We start from the raw sequence: 15,171 nt of genomic DNA, 5'->3' as shown, positions 1-15,171 counted from the left end.
ATCACCATCAATTATTTAATGTATATGGCATTCCATTAAGGTAACTGTCTTTTGAACTAGTGCAGCTGCAAGCACTTAATCATTCATATGTTTACTCACATTTTTTTTATTTTCAAGATGATGTACAGAGGGGTTACATTTACCTAAGTAAAGTAGAATGTGCATTTCTTCTCAAACATGTTACCACTTCCCTCATTTTTCTCATAATTTCCCTCCCCTCTTACACCTTCCCCCCAAGTTGTACAATCATTTCCGACATATTATTCTGTGTATATTGCTGCTCTGTCATCTTTTCCCACCTTTCTGTTGTTCCCCTTCCTTTTCCTTATTCAGATAAATGTATATAAAATACCAGAGTACCAAAATCAAATACAGTGACAACGGGATATATCGTAGTGGGAAGAAAATACAAAAAATTTACTTGTTTTTATTTTTTATTTTTGGCAGGGGGCAGGTGGTCATGAGGCCTGAACTCTGGACTGGGGCCTGTCCCTCAGCTGTTCAGCTCAAGGCTAATGTTCTACTACTTGAATCATAGCATCACATCTGGCTTTTTCTGTTTAGATGTTGCTGAAGAATTGAACCAGGGCCACATGATTGCAATAAATAGAGGCAAGTACTCTACTACTGAGCCACCTTCCCATCCTGTTGTTGCACTTTTAATGTACTATGTGATTTTTTCGTTTTTTTGGTACATTCTCTTTTTTTAAATGAGTTTCAAATAATTGTGGAAAATTCTTTCACATACAAATAGATCCTGTGGAGATTTTAGCTAGAAAAATTTTCTATGTGTTTCATTATTTTTTATTTTTGTCAGTCATGGGGCAAAAAAAAAGAAACTTTGCCACTTTAGCGGGGAGGGGGGGAGGGAGGAGGAAATGGGAAGGTATGGGAAGGGGAAACAAAGGAGGAGCAACAATGCTTGATAAGAAATGTACTCATTTCCTTGCCCATGTAATTGTAATCCCTCTGTGTGGTATTTTCACAATAAAAAACAATAATAAAAATTGCTATGTGTTCTGGTATATAGGTATAATACTGTCTTCTTTGGAGGCCAAAGTAGGAAGATTTCTTGTTCAAGTCCAGCCCTAGTAGATTAGCAAAACTATATAACCCCCAAGTATAAACAATAGGGGTTGTGGACATAACTCAAATACTATAGCACCTACGTAGCATGCACAGGCTTTGGTTCAATCTTCAGGGGAAACAAAAGTGAAAAGGAAGAGAAAAAATCCTGAATTATCAAAGTTGATACTGTGCAGATATTTCTAGATAACCATTTAGCCATCAAATCTATACAGGAATTTTTAGAAAGAGATAAGAATTTCAACAAATTGCAATTGCAGCAAACATGGCTTATTTATCTTATTTATATTATGGTGGGAATAATAGGCAATTAGAATGAATATGAGAGCTTCAGAAGAAATTGGCAATTTATCGAGGAAGAATGTAAAGCATTGCTTTGAGACACTAAAAATGGAAGCAGCAGGTCAGATTTCAGACATATTTGCAGCTGAACTGGGATGTAGACCAGCCCTGCCCTTACTACAGTCCCCTGAAAAAATTTTTGCCAACCTCTGCTATCCTTCTGGGCTGTAAAGCCATTCTCCTAACCTGCTCAGAGACAGGGGCTTCACCCCCAACCAACGTCTTACAAAACAGTTCACCTTTTGCCAGCCCCAATCAAAAGTCCTGACAAATAAGCAATGGAATTCCCATCTCTCCTTCGTGTTTTTGAGCTAAAATTCTGCAGCCATATTTTAAGAATGTATTTTCAAGATTGTTTGAATTCATGTTTCCTGGATGGGAAACTGGAATAGCCCCAAATGCATCTATTTTTATTTGTTTCCCACTCTGCTGATGTTGTACTCACTTGACACCATGGAAATCATTGTGGGTAACCCTTGAAGTTGAGCTAATTTTTCAAGGCCCCTGGGCAGTGGGATAGATCACCCTCTCAGATTAGCTATTACAACCAGTGATTAAAGTGTAACCTGGTCTTTCAGAAATAACAGAAATTCTGCCACGTTTTTCAGTTCTGTTAAATGTGGTGGACAGAGCTAACCCTGAATGCTGGCTGCATGTTGGGTTGCCATAGAAGCAAGCGGCATCCTTGGCCACTTGTTCCACAGAGAAGCTCCTCCCTGTGCCAGCTTAATAAAGCAGAAAGTACCTTTCTTTGTTGCTGGCATAGCTATCTCTGCCCTCCCCAAGATAGCTGAACAATAGAAGGGGTATCTCACTAATATGTGGCATGGAAAATACAGGCAACAAAGTGATGGACTTAGCTGTGTCCATCGCTGGCCTTAATGACCCTAGGGGATAGGTGAGATTTTACATTAGACAAGATCATCAGTAATGCCAGTGGGAGATTCTTGTCTAAGCATTGGGAATAGCTCTCAGTGTTTCTTTTGCCTACATTAAAGGCTGCTTAATGCACTAGAGCTTGTCTTGGAAAAGACACTGAAAGGAAAAACAGAGGGGATCGAAAGGGCCACAGAGACACAGAGTTGTCCTAGCCCCTTGTTAGGGATCTTAGAAGAGGAGGTGCACACATGTGGAAGCCCTCAATTTAAGCCTCACTTGATTTGTGAAATAAAATCATTCACTGAGTTGATGTGCCTCTTGGATTCTGTCTACCTGCATGTTTCCCTTTACAATTTACCCAAATGCCAAGGATGATACAGTACACTGTACTCAACACTCTTTAAATAAACTGAGGCTCAGGGATATGAGCCTGAGTTCCTTGGTAAGCAGCAATGCTGGCACTTGGATCTATGACTCCAGCTGTGAACCTACACTTCATTTGTCTTTTCTGACCTTGAAATAAGAAAATTCTCTTTTCCTGCCTGCCAGCTAACTAGCTCCATGCTCAGTGCCCACTTCCCTATACTCCAGTTCTATCTAGAGAATAAAATACTCGAAGTCATCTATCTTCCACACTGATGTGTCTCTGCTCACCAGGAATCAATGCCTGGGGTGCTGGTAGGGCAGCAGAGGACAGCCTCCTTCTGCCTTCCTTATTTCACGCAAGTTTCTTTGTATATACTATCTCTCTTGTAACGCAAGGCTCTGGTGGAGCAGTGTTGCTAATGGGGCAAGATAGAAATCCTAGGAGGTGGAGTTCTCTTTTAATTTTAAATTCCTTAATTCTCAGTTGTCTCACTTTCTGAGGTATAACATATAAGCAAGGGGACAAAGAAATATACTTTTAGCAAATATCAGAAGAGTTCTCTGTGTCTATTAGAATTGTTTTTGTTGATCATAGAGTTTGAACTTAGGGTCCCGGCACTGTCCCTGGGCTTTTTTGCTCAAGACTAGAGCCCTACCACATTGAGCCAAATTTCCACTTCCAGTTTTCTGGTGGTTAATTGGAGATAAGAGTCTCACAGACTTTCCTGCCTGGGCTGGATTTGAACCACAATTCTCAGATTTCAGCCTCCTGAGTAACAAGTATTACAGTCGTGGGCCACCAGCACCTGGCAGAAATTTTTTCTTTTTTCTTTTTTTAAATACTGTGAGATTTGCAGAGAAAGCAAGAAATTAGAATCTATTGTTGGGAGAGCAAATTAATTAAATGTTTTGTGGACAGCTTGACAAAGTACATTAAGTAATGAAATATGCCTCATCTTTGACCCAGCTAAATACATCTGAATATTCCTCAAAATAAGTCACAGAGAGAGGAAGATATTCTGGGCAAGCATGCCTCAGCACCATATGTCCGTCCTAGGCAAGGTCTGGAAAAATAACCTAGGTGATAAAATTATTACTGCATGTATTCAACTAACTGGAAAGCAATTCTTAAAATACTACATGCCTATTGAAAGGAAAAGGTATTCTTGACACAGGAAGCAAAACAAAAACAAAGTGTTAAAAATAATAGAGTTATCTTGGGGTTCATTTCGCCTAGCATCATCTTTTCTGACCATCTCTGCTTGTCTCATATGTCTATAGTTCTAGCTATTCTGGAACCTAAAGCCAGAAGCTCACTTGAACTCTAGTTCAGGGCTCACCTAAGCAACATATTGAGATACTGTCTAAACACAAATAGCTGTCTTCATCCAACCAGACCATGCTCAAGAAATTATGTAGTCCCAAATGTTTGTATAAAGTACACTTAGGAAGAAGAGGTTCAGGTGTACCTTCACATACAAGGGTGACAGATAGGTAATGACAAATATTTAAGGCTTGAAGACAGAATTTTTATTGTGTTCACTATAAATGATGTATTTGAACAGATCAGACAGACAGATAGAATTGTGTCCATTCATTGAGCCTAAATCAGAATAAAACATACTTAATCGAATCCATTACATGTTACCACAAATTATAAGGCAGCTATCCAACCTGGGTCCTTGCATCCAGCATAAGGAGAATTCAGGTAAGAAGAAAACATATGTAAAGATGATCGAAGGGTTTGGTAGAAGAGAAAAATAACAAAGAGCACATATTATAGACACACCACAGAGAAAAGGGCAATTCGGCCCAGGTCAGCCATCTTGGCATCTTCCTCATTACAGAGATTGGTCTTGGGTTAAATAGGGAGAATTGTAGACCTTGAAGATGGCTTTCCGATTGGTGGCTATCCTTTCTGTTTCTTGTAATGTTATGACTTCAAAGATTTATTGCCCCATCCTTATGTACTCAACATTTTGAGCATACTCTTTATTCTTCTGTAGCCCTCTTCGCCCATATCCATGTCAGCTAGCTTTGGTTTAGCAGCTGATCATGCCATCTGCCAGTTCTATAGACCACATGTTCTGATTGACTACTTTGCACTAACTCACACTAGAATTACTCTGATTTAAAAAATATGCCATGTTATACATGCATCTGAACAACATGTGGTAGCACATAGTACATTATGTATCAGGTAAAAATAGGGAATAAACATTTTCAGAACAAATACTGTAGTATATTCCCTAAAGTATTAAGTACTACAATTGTTTTATTGAAATGTATAATCATACGTAACTGGTATTTTTGTCAATAAACCTGCTTTTATTTAGGAGGTAGTATGTACAGAAATAGCTCTTAGACAGAATATTAAGTTATCGTAAAAACAACTCCACTTCCATTTCTATTCAAGATGGGTAATTTAGGTATCAATTCCCTCACTTTCTAGAGCAATGAGTTCTCTTCTTCATAGGCAGAATACAGATTCTGATAGCCTTCTTGCTTTAGAGCTGGCCCTGACATCACCCTGACACACTGGCATGGCTTTTTCTTCCCACCAGGTTTCTATCAGATAGGGAAGCTTTATGGTTGCACACTGAAGACTGACCACCCCAATCTCCAGTCCATGTCTCCCAACTTGAGATAGGATATTTCTTACAGTACCTGAAGTCCATTAGTCCATTAGTCCATTATCTATCTATCTATCTATCTATCTATCTATCTATCTATCTATCTATCTATCTATCTATCTATCTATCTATCTATCTATCTATCTATCTATCTATCTATCTATCTATCCATCCATCCATCTATCCATCCATCCATCCATCCATCCATCCATCCATCTATCTATCTATCTATCTATCTATCTATCTATCTATCTATCTATCTATCTATCTATCTATCTATCTATCTATCTATCTATCTATCTATCTATCTATCTATCTATCTGTCTGTCTGTCTATCTATGCTCTATTTTGTGTGCCAGTACTGGAGTTTGAACAGAAAGCCTCATGCTCTTCCTTAGCTGTTTTTGTTCAAGGTTGTCAGCCTCCCATTTTAGCCACACTTCTGCTTCCAATTTTTTGCTGGTTAATTAAATATAAGAGGCTATGGACTTTCCTGCCCAGGGTGGCTTTGAAACACAATCCTCAGATCTCATCCTTCCAAGTAGCTAGGATTACAAATGTGAGCCACCCCTGGGTGACTTCTTATCTTCATACACCTCCTATGGTTTGTGTCATCACCCAAAGGGCTTCTAGCCATAGAAAGCTTACCCATTCTGTCCATGGTTTCAAGATGGAGGCAGCCAAAACTGACAGTCTCAAAGCCTGTGATTTCATCCCACTAGACCCTACCGAAGCCTTCACCACATGAGGCATCTCCCTGCCATGTTCTAGCTCCAATCTTTTTATATCCTTTCTCCCTTTTCTCACCTTCTACCCAGACATGCATAATCTCATCATTACCTTGGAACTAGTCATCTATCCATCTCATTCCTGGCATTTAAAGAACCCCTGGATTCCAATAGCTCAAGCCTGTATTCCTAGCAACTCAGGAGTCTGAGATCTAAGGATTGTGGGTCAAAGTCAGCTTAGTAAGAGTGAAGCCCACGAGAACCTTACCTTCACTTAACTACTAGAAGTTGAGCTGTGGTTCAAGTGACAGAACACGCTAGCATTAAGTAATAAAGTTCAGGGACCATGTACAGGCCCAGGTCTGTTGTGCATGTACACAAATACGCATGAAAACACATAATGTAATCTGGTTTTATCGTTTGGTGTTTGAATAAGGCTACTTGTTTACAACCTTAGGAAAGAGCACATTTCAGTTGCTTTTTCTACAGTGAACTTGGATGTAAGTCCTGTGTTGTCCTCAAACCCCTGAGTTTCAACAACTGAATATTACAAGTACTGGGATGTTATGCCTGAATGAAATCAACTGATGGTTGAGTCTGCCTTTGCCAGCTGACACTGTCCACAGGGTACGTCTAGTCTTTAGACACTTCCTATGGAAGTGACTGTCCCTTGTAACGTAAAGACTTTTCAGCGGGGTGGGGGGGAGGGTGTTGGGCTGGTAGGGATGGTAAGGGGAAAAAAAGGAGGCAACAATGCTTAATAAGAAATGTACTCATTACCTTGTTCATGTAATTGTAACCCCTCTGTACAATGTTTTCACAATAAAACTTACTAATAATAAAACAAACAAACAAAAAAGACTTTTCTGCCCCCTGGCTCCTGAAACCTCCTCTGAAGTTTTCTTCCTCCTGTTGTCAGGATTCAGCTCATGTGTGCTCCTCTCCAAAAGGCTGAGCAAGCTTTCTTGGAAGATGCATTCTGTCTCCAGGGAGAATGAGACATAATACCTCTTTGGGCAGTAACTCAGGTTTCTGCCCAATCCCATCTGCCAGGATTTTGACTGGGCACTCAGAGCTGCAGCTAATATGGAATGAATGAAAAAGACAACAGTGAAATAGAAGACCTCCCAAAAGAGCTTAGAGAAAGAGTCATAGATTGGAAATTGCTTGGAATATGGTCTTCCCTCCATGAGGCCTCTCCATTTACTAGCTAGCATTCCTGGGCTGGAGTGCCTCTTTGTGGCTCCACCCTTGTTCATGTAGACAATTCCTATATTACCAATGTAACATCAAAAGCTGATGTTCCCAGGGACATTGGAGGGGACAGTAAGAGGTAGCTACCTATTACTTACACACAAACTACTTAGGCTGTCTAAAGAAATGAAGTCTGGTCATTTGTAGCATTGTGTTGGCAAATTCACCATCTATGGATGGGAGTGCACCTTAATCCTAGTGGAGCTAGAAGAGTCATACAAACGGATTACCCTGAAGCTTTGAGCAGAGCTAGCTGTTGCTGCTGGCTTCTCGACTATTATGTCTTTGAAGTACCAAGAAAATGATGAAAACATCAGCACATCAAAGCAATTCTCAGTGTTCTTTTGTCACAAGAGTTCCAAAATAAGTTTCCAGCAATAGTTTTGCAAAAGCTTTGGCTGCTCTGTCCCCAGGAGAGACGTCACCTGCCCAAAGTGCCTATTGGACCTGGACATCATCTTAGAAACCAGCTCATCTGGGCTTGTTTGAGGGCTCTCGAGGTAGAGGCGGGGGTGGGAAGTTGATATCCCCAGACCTTATGTCTTTTATCGAGGCATTATCTCTTATTATAATGGTCTCTTTTCTTTTCAGTGAATATCAAGTGTTGTCCTGAATACTGGGTACAAAGCTGTGAACAGAATGAGGTACTTTCATCATGGGGCTTATTTATTGCTGCAAAGCCTAATGCATCATAAATAAGTGGAGATTATGCAGAATATTATGAGAAAAAGGTAAGGAAAGCCAAACTGTATGATTTCACAATTGAGGGATGTGTAGCTTATACACAAAGCCCAAAAAACAAACAGCTTTAATGTTGTTTCTCTCTTTTTTTTTTTTTGGTGGTAGTAGGGCTTGAACTTTGGGATTGGGCGTTGTCCTTGTGCTCTTCAGCTGAGGTCGAGAACTCTATTTGGTTTTCTGGTGATTATTTGGAGATAAGAATCGCAGGGAGGGCTGGGAAGGTGGCTAAGTGGTAGAGAGCTCTCCTTGCATGCTTGAGGCCCTGGGTTCGATTCTTCAGCACCACATAAGCAGAAAAAAAAGCCAGAAATGGCGCTGTGGCTCAAGTGGTAGAGTGCTAGCCTTGAGCTGAAGAGATGAGGGACAGCACCCAGGCCCAGAGTTCAGGCCCCACCACCCGACCCCCACGCCAATATAAAAAAGAATTGCAGGGAGTTTCCTGCCCATGTTGGTTTTGAATCGTGATCCTCAGATCAGCCTCCTCAGTAGCTAGGTTTACAGGTGTGAACCACTGGTGCCTGGCTAATGTTGCTTCTTACTTGCTCACCTTTGGTGCCAACGACCTCCATGAGTCAAATCTCGAAGTGTCAAATTGAGAACTATCTTGTACTTTGAGAAGTTATAGGGAAATAAAAAATTCAGAGATATATGCCACAGGTTAGGGAGTCAAAGTTGGATTTGAATGTTTTGTCTCCCTTTGGGTGAATGCTTCCTCTTCAAAGATTTAACAATTTATCAAAAACAAAACCAAAATATATGGGATGGATATACTTAAGCCATATCTTGTCTTGAAAGCCTTCTTGTTTTGAAATTATTTTAAACTCAAAGAAGAGTTGCAAAGAGTAGTGAGAGTTCCCACATACTTCTTCACTGCTTTTTTACTATGAACATACTATTAACATCTTATATAACCACTCTCATTTACTGATTCTAAGACATTCACATTTGCACAATATTTTCAAGCTCCAGATGTTATTTGAATTGTATCATATCCCTCTCTAATGTCTTTGTGTATGTGTTCTTGTATTAAAGTACTGATGGCCACAAAAAGGGGTCAGAAATAATTTTTTCCTTACCTGAAAAGGAAGAGGCATGGGACATAGTGCTAACAGTGTGTAAGTGTGGAGACTGCACATTTTGGAAATGGTTACAAGCCTTATTAAAAGAACTATCTAGTTAATAAAAGTTGTCACCCTGGTCAATTTTCCTGGGCCACTGCCTCAAATGTTGCCTTAAAAACCAGCTGGACACCCGCCTATCAAGCCTATGCCACATATCCTTAACCAGTCTTAGTAGAAATTTGCAGCCCAGAAAAATGTGTGATAACCCTTTTGAGTCGGTGTGGGACCCTGCTGCTGCTTCTACCCACCCTTCTGGATAAAGTTCAAGGACGGCCTTATAGTCATCTGGAAGGAAATCTATGTTGTCATCCTGACCATGTTGACCATAGTGACAGTGGACTGGACTCCTGCCTGACTCCATCACCTCTGACTGCTTCCCAGTGGAAAGCTGCTTTGGATCTGCTGAAACTGAGTCTGTGGTATATTATTTCAGTGATATCCAGTAACTCTCTCTATTCCCACAGTAGATATTGAGGGCAAGGATGATATCACTGGCTTGCCTCAGGCACTTCAAGGATTAGGAAACTAGAAATCCACTCTACAATCAAAGCCTTGCTTGGTTTGGGTGTGGTAAAAGGCCGCTTCCAACAATAGCTATAAAGGAGAGATCTTTATCAATGGAGGTAGTAAGAGGAATGAAACTCACCCCTGCTATTAGAATTAAAAATTTAACAAAATTCTCCACCCAAGGGATGCCTTGAGGCAGTTCTGATAACCTGGTTCCTCAAGCCAAAGAAGCAAAATGGGCCCAAAAGCCACAAAGAAACTCAGGGAAAGAAAGAGTGTAGTAAAGAAAGCCTTAGAAAGGAATTGAAAAAAAAATCTCATCTGGATTTAAAAAAAAAAAGGATATAAAAATAAGGATTGTCTTAAAATGTTTGTCACAGTGAAAAGGGGAAGAAGACAAACCCCAGAAAGTTTAAGTATGTAACAAATGGTAGGAATATGTCTTAAAAATGAAGCTTATGAGTAAGTTGGTATGAAATTAAACTAGCTTTCATATACATAGAGTCAGGATGGGTGAATTGATGTGGAACTATTCTTTATGTTTATCTGTATGGTAGGGAGGAAGGATATGCCCATTTCAATCTAGATGCTGGTTTAGCTAATTAGAGCAGACTCGTTGTGAGAGGGGATTCTCTTAAATTTACCATGACTGAATGACTCCTTCCCTTTGCCCTTTTGCGCTCCCATTGCATTGTCTATTCCAAAGGGTTTATGCCCTGTGAAATGATGTTTGGCAGACCATCCTTCTTGTGTCCTCGCTTAAAAACTGCAATGTTGACATAGATGACTGCTCCAGTCTTTACAGGCACTGCAGACTGTTCAACAGGAACTCCATTCCCAATTTCAGGCACTCCTGCAGGCAGCCCCTGTAGTTTGCCCTAATTACTGATCATGAGACACTGTGTGGGTCATATGACATAAAAAAAAACTAACTATCCTCAGTGGAAAGGACCTTATACTGCTATCCTAACAGCTCCAACCACTGTCAAGGTGAATGGGATCTGGTCCTGGATCCACGCTTCACCACTTAAGGTGGCCCTGCTACCAGAAGAGACAAATGGATGGTGTATAAGGACCCTGAAAAGCCTCTCAAGCTAAGACTTATCTCATCATAATTTTTCATTTATGCTTCTGTGCTCTAAATGATGTTAACTACCACTGGCAGTTTAAAATCAAAGAGACAAGGGGACAGTTTTCTTACTTCTGCTATTGTAATGTCCCTGATTGTAGCAATTTAATTTTACCAACCAACTCAACTTGTGGAATATGACAAACTGCTTCAGGTATCTTGATGTCACACCCCTTCTCCTACTATGTTCTGGTGCAATGGAAGCCTATGGTCATACATTAATCCAACCTTGGCCTCTTGGATTTTGATAACAGCAGTTCCCCAATTAAATCTTTATACCAAAAGTGAAAATTTTCAGAGATTGTTATCCCACCTCTTAACCAAGAGGACAGATTTTATTCCTATAATGTTAGGGGTGAGTCTGGTTACCTCTGTTGGAGGAGCAGCTTTTGCTGGAGGTGCTGTAAGACATAGTTTAAAACTTGCTCAAGAATTTGAGGAGAGGGTAGATGAGGATACTCATGCCTCTTCAGTGTCTCTGGCATGCATACAAAGACAACTGAACTCTCTAGCGGGGGTGGCCTTGCAGAATCATAGGGCACTAGACCTTCTCACAGCTTCCAAAGAGGGAACCTATGTTTTTCTAAGGGAAGAGTGCTGATACTGTGTAAATGAATCACGGCTGGAGAAGAAAACATAAAGGTTCTAGGTAAACTGTGTGAAGGACTCCACCAGCATCCATCTGCTAAACTAGATCTAGTATGGGTTCAAAGCCTTTTGGCCTGGTGGCTAGTATCTCTAGCCACCAGCAATTATACTATTTCTTCTACTTGTTATTACTGGTTCCTGTGTGGTTAAGTCTTTGATATCACTTATAGAAAAAATAATTGGGACTGTCAAGCTGATGGCCCTTCAGGCCCAGTACAGCCTCCTGAGTCAGGAAAAAGAGTCAAGAATTTGACTCAGTTACAAAAAGAAAGGGGAATGTAAGGATCTCTTAAGATAAAAGACCCCAAGACCAAGCAAGGACACTGAGTCAGAATATTAACCTCTTATGGGGAACTGAGGAATGCAATAATCTCTTGCTTGAAACTGAGGAATGAAATAACAGGAATTTGCCATTGTAAAAGTCCCTTGTTTGAAAAAAAAAGTTGATGTTATCATATTAATACAACTTTGCAGCTTGTACCTGCTTGTGTTTTTTGCCTTCAATAGCCTAGGCTGTGTTCATGTTTAGGGTCATAGTGTTAGCTCCCAAGTCTACACTGTGTCCCTGGCAGGACAACTTCTGTAACACCTAACAAACTTCTTTAATCTCTAAGCCCGCTTTGATGGACTCATTCTCAGACCCTGTAAGAATTGAAATAACAGTGATTAAGTTGTCTTAGACACTAATGAGGGGAATTTGTTTTAAGGATATCTCAGGTAACCTCAAAGTAAGAATAGAGTAGGATCAGACCTAAAATCTAGAAGTAGCCATGAACATCCATTGGCAACCTGGGAATGATTGTCTCCTGAACCCACATACCTGTTTCAGCATTCTCACTGTTAAGAAAATGGAGGAAAACAGAAAAGGAATAGGCCAGACTCAATGATCAACAGGTGGGGACTGTTTATTGCCAGCAAGGTGCATAGACCTTTCAGGTTTGGAGGTTGTTTGAGGGACTATATTTTGGATGGACTTATATAGGGCTTGTTTTCACAAAGAAGCAGAAAATAAAAAGTGGCTTATGCTCTCTTAGGCCACAAGGAGACTTCCTTGACCAGGCCCACAAGTTGAATGTTCTACACTGGATGAAGGGCTATTGTCCCCTGGGGACCAAGTGTTATATCCTTGGCCAGGCACTGATTGGAACCTGCCTGCTGACAGGCATGTGGCCACGCTTGTTTTCTTGTACCTGGTGTCTTGCTTGAGCTGGAGGAATTAGGCAGGAATCAATCTTTCACTCACTGTAACAAATTTTTCAAGCCAAATTGCACAGATTCCAGCCTGTTACCTTTCCTGCAGCAGAATGTGGGGACATCAGGTTATACAGTGCTGTGGCGTTTTAGTGAGAGCAATGAAAAGAGTCCCCAGTATGTGACTTCTGTTAGAGTCATAGGAACTCTTGAACAGAAAAGTGTTGGTAGCTAGTTGTGATTCAGCTAGCTGCAGAAGGTCTCTGGCATCTCTAAAGGAGAACTGGGTCTCTCTGTTGACTGCCACTGGCAGGTAAGAATGTTACTGTAACAGAATAGAGTTCTAATGCCTGTTCCCAGAGCTAGGGCTGGCTCTGATTAGTAGAACCAAAGGAAGAGGCTTGGGAGTGGTAGAGGCTGGTGGTCAAATGAATCTAGCTGCTCAGCAGAAAATGGAATATGAATTTTACTAAGAAATACTGGAGCATCTCTTAGTCATGAGATACCCTCAAATCAGGCTTTCACTGAGCTGGATGCAGAGCAAAACAAGCACAAAGCCACTGGTAACAACCAAAAACCAGCCCTGCTTCTATTCCCTGCAAACATTCTCCAGGAAATATTGCCACACCATGCAGAACAATTCCTACCAGATCTGCTGAGTTTCTGCTAGGCCCAAAAGTCGGGTTCCCTTTCCATTTTACTTTTCATTTTCAGTCTTTTTCTCTTGTTTGTTTTTCTATGAGATCTTCTTTTATTTGTATTTATACACACACACACACACACACACACACACACACACACAAACATTTGTGAAAATACCTTACAGAGAAGTTACAATTACATGAGTACATGAGCAAGGTAATGAGTACATTTCTTATTAGGGATGGTAAGAGGAAACAAAGTGGGAGGCAACAATGCTTGATAAGAAATGTACCCATTACCTTTTATTTGTATTCTGTGACAAGTGATCTGATTTTTCCCTGTTACTGCTTCCAGCACATGCTGCCCTAGGTCCAATTGAACACTCTACCACAATGCCTGGACCTCTGCTGTAACAGCTTCACCTAGTCCCATAATTGAATCCCAGGAGGCTGGGAATATGGCTCAGTGATAGAATGCTTCCCTAGCATGCATGAATTCATGGGTTCGATTCCTCAGCAACACATAAGCAGAAAACACCAGAAGTGGTGCTGTGGCTCAAGTGGTACAGTGCTAGCCTTGAGTAAAAGAAGTTCAGGGGCAGTGCAAAGGCCCTGAGTTCAAGCCCCAGGACTGGCACAAAAAAGGAAAAAGAATTGAACCCCAGGGCTTCCGATGTCACATTTAGAAGGCATGTTTTCTTCCTACATTGTCTGTCATGTGTATCTACAGCTTTCTCTAACAAAGGTTTTTCATTGAAACTACAGTTGCTTACATCTTAGCCTTAGGATCTGATATAGGAATTGATCTCTGGGCAACAGGGCTGGTTGAAATGCAAGACATTTCCTTAGCACAATTCAAGGGCCTATTCTCCTTGTTTTAATGTTCTGGGAAAGTTTTCTTTTTTTTTTTTTTTTTTGGGTTCAGTCGTGGGGCCTGAACTCTGGGCCTGGGCACTGTCCCTCAGCTCTTCAGCTCAAGGCTAGCACTCTACCACTTAAGCCACAGCGCCCCTTCCGGGGTTTTCTTTTTGCTTATGTGATGCTGAGGAATCAAACCCAGGCCCTCGAGCATGCAAGGCAAGCGCTCTACCACTGAGCCACCTTCCCAGCCCCTGGGAAAGTTTTCTAAAGCAGTTTTGAAAGTTTGAAGCAAGAAAGCACCAAGCTCATGGCTGGTCTCATTAACTATTGGGTGAAAACTCCAGAAAAGTGGTGGGAGGTGGGGATGTCTTCCTGCTTGGCCCATAGTAGCACGGCATGCAGCTCTTCTGCAATCAAGCATATTTCTACTGATCATATGTGGACATGGCCAGCTCATCCTGGTACTCTCCAGGTAGTATTTCTTAGGCACCAAGAACTCCATGTAATGAAGTTCAGGGAGTTTACACAGTGCAGAGAAGAGGCGCTTGAGGGTGCAGGCTGACAGCAGGTTAGCAAGGAACTTGAGCTCCTAGAGATAGAGGCAGGAACACAGGCCCAGGATCATCATGACCACATAGCTATGGGTAATAGCACACTCCACTGGGGTCCACACCCGCACTATCTGGGCAACTTGTTGCCGGAGCTTGAGGAAAGTATAGGGATATAAATGAAGCAGATTGTGTCTACTGAGGTGCAACACATCCAGCTGGGCAGCATGGATACAGTCTGCCAAGAAGTTCATGTCCACATGGTTCAGAGCACAATTGGCCAGGTCCAGCATTCTCAATCATGTCCTGAACAGGCTGTAGAGCATGGAATAATCAGCACTAATCAGAGGAGTTCCATGTGAGCAACAATGGATGTGAGCAATCCATCTGCTTGTCTGTCACAGAGAACAAAGACTACACCTTGCAAGGCAAGTCTTGTTCTTACCTGACTGCATGCAGTCTATGAAAATAGTTTGTGACACATGATGCTACATGA

General features: G+C 41.2%; 1 pseudogene; it reads right to left on the bottom strand.

The window, feature by feature from the left end:
* The window catches only part of LOC138820426 (tubulin beta-2 chain-like), a 42,981-nt pseudogene extending 28,013 nt beyond the window's left edge, over window positions 1-14,968 (bottom strand).
* Between the last annotated feature and the right edge of the window lie 203 nt (window positions 14,969-15,171).

The sequence above is a fragment of the Dipodomys merriami genome, unplaced genomic scaffold (assembly GCF_024711535.1).
Source record: "Dipodomys merriami isolate MVZ:Mamm:240054 unplaced genomic scaffold, mDipMer1.0.p SCAF_882, whole genome shotgun sequence".
Lineage (NCBI taxonomy): Eukaryota > Metazoa > Chordata > Mammalia > Rodentia > Heteromyidae > Dipodomys > Dipodomys merriami.
This window is presented reverse-complemented; position numbering and strand designations above follow the sequence as displayed.